This window comes from Coptis chinensis, chromosome 3 (genome assembly GCF_015680905.1).
Source record: "Coptis chinensis isolate HL-2020 chromosome 3, ASM1568090v1, whole genome shotgun sequence".
NCBI lineage: Eukaryota > Viridiplantae > Streptophyta > Magnoliopsida > Ranunculales > Ranunculaceae > Coptis > Coptis chinensis.
Window position 1 is genome coordinate 112,344,366 of NC_141458.1, and position 6,264 is coordinate 112,350,629.

The following is a 6,264-nucleotide window of genomic DNA, read 5'->3' on the forward strand; positions in this document are numbered from 1 at the left end:
TAACTTGAACTATAGGTAATCATCTTCTTTCATTGACTTTAAGTTTTTGCCATTATATGTTTTGTTATCCCTGGTGGGTTGGTTTTTGGCAGTTATATTGTATTAAAGGTTGTCGACATTAAGGGTGAGATTATCCTCTTCTTGACGTTAAAGGTGGTTATGACAATATGGATATGAAGATAGATGACCAGAGTTTAGTTTTGTTGTCGTAAGCAACTATTAAAATTTTATTATTAACCATCACTCGCGTTCACATATTTTAATTTTGATAATTAAAATATACTTTTAGTTGTAAATGAGTTATACTTTCCATTCATTCGCTTATTTTGAAATAATCCATCTTGATCTTCTTTTGTAGGCTCAGAAATGGGGTTTGAATAGTACGAACATATCAAGTGGAAGAAAAATGGCAACCAAGTTATTGAGACTTAAGAGTGAGTCGTCTTATATCTTATCTTTTGTTTTTTTTTTAAGTAATATGGTTTTTTTTTCATAAGCTTATAACATCCAAATTGAATTGTAATGTTGTTGCAATGTAATGTATGACTAAGAACGTTAGCTCGCAAACAATCCAAATACCTCTCCTTTAACCAAGAAAATATATTAATTAATCACTCTCTGACCAAGAGTTTATTGAACAAAGTTTAATAATCAAGAAGTGTTTTCTAAAACCCTACAATTAGCCTAATATAGGCAACCAAAAACAGATACAAAACTAAAGCTCAAACAAAAGGCCCAAAACGAATGAAGGGAAAAAACACGTAACAAAACCACTAGACCCTGATCCCACATCAAATATGGGAGCACCAAGAAGACCACCAACGGGATCATCATCAATATCTTCATTCTCAACAAACAAAACCTTACCAGGAGCAGGTGGTTTTGAACATCTGTTAGCATAGTGACCAATCTCACCACAACGAAAACACTTAACCGCATTAGTGCCACGACCTATAGCTTCTAGACCCTGTGGCCTAGTGATAGGAACATTGGGAATGCGGGGAACATGACCACTACCACTACCCCTGCAGTTCTTTTGTTTCTCCAGAATTAAGGCGCGTTGATAAGCCTCAGAGACCAAAAAACATCAAACAGGTTCAAGGCATACATCCTGCAAATTAGAATGAAAACCTCCAATATAACGAGCCACCAACTGATCATCAGACTCTGTTAGTTCTACATGAGACAATAACTGATAAAAGTCCTTAGTATAGCTATCCACAGATTTGGAACCTTGACGCAAGTTCTAAAAGCATTGATATAGTTCACGTGTATAATTGAATGGTTATAAGAAATCGGCACAAAGATGTTTTTTAAGTTTCTCCAAGCCACGATTTTAGATTTACCTCTTCTGTGACAAGTCGCCTTCAACTGTTACCACCAAGCCATAACACGACCATGAAAACGAGTTGCCACAGGGGCCACCTGTTTGTTGTCTAGCATTTCTTTGAACTCCATAACCTCCTCCACAGTACCGATCCAATCAATCAAATCATCCAGTTGCAAGTTACCATGAAACTCAGGCAAATCAATTTTTAGACCAGATTCCCAACGCCTGTTATCTCTGGGCAGTGGAACAAGCAATAGATTAGGGGTGGGCAATGGGCTGGGTCGGGCTAGCCCGACCCTAAACATTTAAAAGCCCTTTAGATATTGAGGTCGGGTCGGCCCGGCCCTAAAGTCAGCATAGGGTCGGGTAAGGCCGGGTCACAAGTCTAAATCTTAAGCCCTGACCCTATCCTAAGCCCTCTTTAAAGGCTTTAGGGCCGGGTTTTAGGGCCGAGCCTATATATTTTCTTCGTTTTACAAATGCCATTTTTCAGACAAAGGTTGTTTTTTTTGTTTCTGTGTTACAAATTTCTGCTCTGTATTTCGCTTTAATGGTGTGGACGAAAACCTTTAGTTTTAGACTTGGTTTGGATGTGAATAAAAATATAATTTATAAGAAGTAAGTGGGAAAATAAATTGAGAATAATAAGTTCTAGACTTTGATTTGATGGTCAAAGGAATAAAGTCTTATTTTTTTATTAGGCTAATGATTATTGTTCTTCATGGCTGCTAGATAGGTTGACAAGTTTTTGTTATATAAAACAAGTTATTGAAAGTACTCTTGGGTGTAAGTGATAAATTACAAAGGACAATGTTATTTTAATTTAAAATATTTAACAAAGGGTTGGACAATTATGGTACGTGTATTTATAGTGAAAATGTGAAACTATAACTAGGGCTGAATTAGGGTTGGGCCTATGTTTCAGAACCTTAGCCCTAGCCCTGCCCTAAACTCTGTGAGGGCTTTAGTTGTGAGGGCTTTATAGGACTTAGGGTTGGGTCGGTCAAGGCCAGGTTAGGGTCGTTAGGGTCAAATTCCCACCCCTACAATAGATCATCCTCATCCTCCAGGCCGACGAAAGGATTAACATCCTCTGCCTCCAAACCGTCCTCCCCTAATGGTGGCTCGCGATCTTTGTGTACTATTGTTGCAATATTTTATTATCTTATATTATTATTTTATTTATTGGCTATTTTTTTTATTTGATTATAAGGTGGTGTACGTTCTAGATTTAAATGTAGTTGTTGTACGACTAAATCATTTACATGTTGAGAAGGTGTTGACATGGATGAATGAGTAAGATCTAAAGTTGTGGAGGTAGAACTGATACTTAGGATTTTGTTCATTTGTTTCCTAATGATCTTGTATGTTCTCTAAGTTTTTATGGTTGATCATTATAGATCAACTTTTTTAGCTTCATGTCAAGCAACGTGTACGGTTGTAGTGTTTTGAAAATAAATAAAAGAAATAGTCCAAGATTTTTTCTTCATTGCATAATAATATTTCGTTTTTCGCTATTGTGCAGGTACTCTCAAATACTCAAACCAAATGAACACCTCTCCTCTCTCAGTTCAAGGTAGCCGATTTTCACTACTAACAATTGCAGAGGTTGCAAGTTCAAATGCAGGCCTGATGAATCTCCCCCGAAGCACTATGTAATGAATGCATTTTTTATAACATGCAAGTTCAACTTATCCAAGGGACAAACTACGTTCATGACTCTTTTGGAAGCTAAGCTCTATGTAATGAATGCATGTTTTTTTTCCAATGAATGTACTTCAAAGTCACTACTAATGAATGTGTTGATATATTCATTGTTTTGACCAAGTTATTGATGGCAGCATTAGGAACCATTCTTTTGCATTTCTCATTGATAGGAACCATTCTTTTACATTAATCATCTTTAATTAATTCTAGACATGACACTGTAGTCATATCAAAATGTCGTCACGGGTCACAGTTTCTAACATTCAGTTCTTGAAAGTCATCAAAATGTCATCACGGTAATTAATTTATAGTTGATAAACCTGAGTAATCTTCCCTATCATTTTTAAAAAAAAACTTTCAGAGTAATATAGGTAGAATATGACATGCAAGTTCAACTTATCTAATGGACAAACTGCGATTCATGACCAACGGTATTCCACTTAAACTTTTTTTGTATAACTGTGCTTAAATATTTATTGCAATGGCATTCACTCTTGAAGGTAGAGAGGAACACAATATTTTTGTATCTACTTAACATTTTATTTATTGAAGCTAGAGGAACTCAATATTTTTTTGTATGTTGCTTAGCATTTTAACTTTTTTAAATTGCCTCAGACATAGGTTTGACTAATACAATTTGATGATGCTATAACTAGGATAGAGCTAAATATTTATTTCAATCGCTTTTTCTCTTCATTGAAGGTAGATGAGCTCAATATTTTTCTCTGCTGCTTACCATTTTTTTTTATTTAAGATAGAGGAACTCAATAGCTCAAAAGGTCAAAGTGTTAAATTTTGATGGTGATGAAGATATATATGGTGTATTGATAGTTTGATTGTTCTTTGTTGAAAATAGGTACCTTCTACGCACCAACAAAATTGAACTAGCCCAACAATTCTTGAACTTTATAACATGGGCAATGCTAGAAGGTTGCTTGAAAACCAATTTGTTTATAAGATTTTTTTGATTGTTGGCCTAGCTTAATGTAAATGATTAGGGGTAAGGCTGAGAAAAAGAACCATAATTGACTGGAAAAATAAAATGTATATTGATTGCGCACGAGACATGAGCTTAGCATGAAATACAATTAAATGACATGAATCACCTTGCATAAAAACTAAATCAAATAGAACATCATATAGAGCGGATCATCTAGACAACCTATGCAAGAACAACTCAACATATCCCCCAACACCTAATGTTTATGTGTGCTTAAATGGGGTTTGGCATTTTCACTATGGGATCTACCACTGGCCATTCCCTTGTGGTTTATAGCAATTCATTTTCCATTAAGAGCCTCTATCCTATTTTTTGAGGTTTAATGACTCAGGTAAGTTTTTTTTTAGCACATCTAAAAGAACTTAATTTGTGCATTGCCATCTTTATATTCCTTATAGGCCCATATAATTTTTGAACTGGGTTGACATAAGTTAAAAGTTGTGTACTCCATGACATTGATTATTTTGATAATTGCATGGAATTGGAATTAGGAAAATATAACTACATGTAAGTACCCTCCGTTCTACATTTCATATCACTACAGCACACGTGTCCACACACCAGGTCGTTCCTCACCAACTCGTACCAAGCCATTAGAACGTACCAATGACCCAAACCCAGGTCGTCCCAACAGCAGATACATCCATATATGGAAGCAAATCATCTAGTGCAATCCTGGAGCTCAGTTAACGCACCAATCAAGGAGACATTTTTTTTGTAACATCAGGAGTAATGTCAAATCATCAAGATAGCACAAAATATGGATCTACACTTGACAACGGCCTGGAGCAAATAAGGAAAGTCAGCTCAAACATCTATAAGTAGAGAGAGATGAACTACGTAAGACTTGATTCAAGTTTACCCCTAGAAACTTGATACGTAGGCAACTCTTGTCCCAAGAAGAGTGCAACCATTCCCTATCAAACAGAACATCAAGTCGTTCACCCCAAAACACCAAACCTCTACATTGGCGCCATTTGCCGGTTCTTTTCCTTAAGAAAAGAACACTGTCACACCCCAAATTTCGAGAAAATTTAAAATAGAGAATTATCCAAGATATAATTATCTCAATCATCTGAAAACCCATGATGAAACGAAATCCTAATAACATATTATCAACCACGATATTAAAATCTGAGATCAAATTTAAAACCAAAAGGAACAATCCTTCAATCACATTATTAAACTACAAAGAGACTAACCAACTCTATTACATCTGTCTCAAAAAAAAATTGTACACTTCAGAAAAACTTAAACCAGAAGACTCCAAGAGCAAATCCAAATCATGTGTCCTCATCCATTGCACTTCACCATCTATGTTTCCAAGAACACACCCACGTTGCAAAAGAAAGCAAACATGGGTCAGCAAATTGAAATTGCTAGTATGAGTAAGATTAAAATAAAAACAATATGCTCAATATTTCAAATAAAGGAATATGCTATTACAATCATTTCAACTTGGAAGACAAGTTAGTTCCGTTTTCTCAAAACGGCATGTAGTTTCTTCCTAAGTAAGATTTCACCCCCAATATACAATTCCAAGAATCTCATATAACAGTATTCATCATTCCCACTTTCTAAAATAACTCACAACATAAATACCACTTACATTCCACTTATTAAATGCACATATAATAACCTAATTAAATATGAGTTTGATACACCTTACCTTTAAGCCAACACGTCATCTTAGGGTAGGATATTTACGTCTCTGCATAAAAGATTAATAGATCCTACCCTCCTGCAAAACAGAGTTAGACATCACAATAAAATGATTTATCTAAGCCAGTCAAATTTTCATTCATAATCAAACCTCATTTAAGACATTTAAGTTTAATTGATACAACTTGATTCGTCCCGCATATTCAGGGAATACCACTTATCATAATACCTATATCAAGGGTAGTCATTCACATGACATCATTATGTCATAAAGTTTCTGCGTGCATAACCATAGATATCAGACTATCACAAGTTAATAATATTTTCGTAATAACATATCAAGTTATAGTCATTTCACAATCACATAAAAGATCACAAGCATTCACTAATATTATTCACAGTCACACTTCACATCCATAACATCACACAAATTTACATACTTTTATTTTATTCAATTCCACAATGTATCTTGTTTATTAAACACTTATTTACTGACCTCACCTTTAGTTCCTACTCAACAATTTGCACTTCACACATTTGCCAAATCACACATATCCGTATGTCT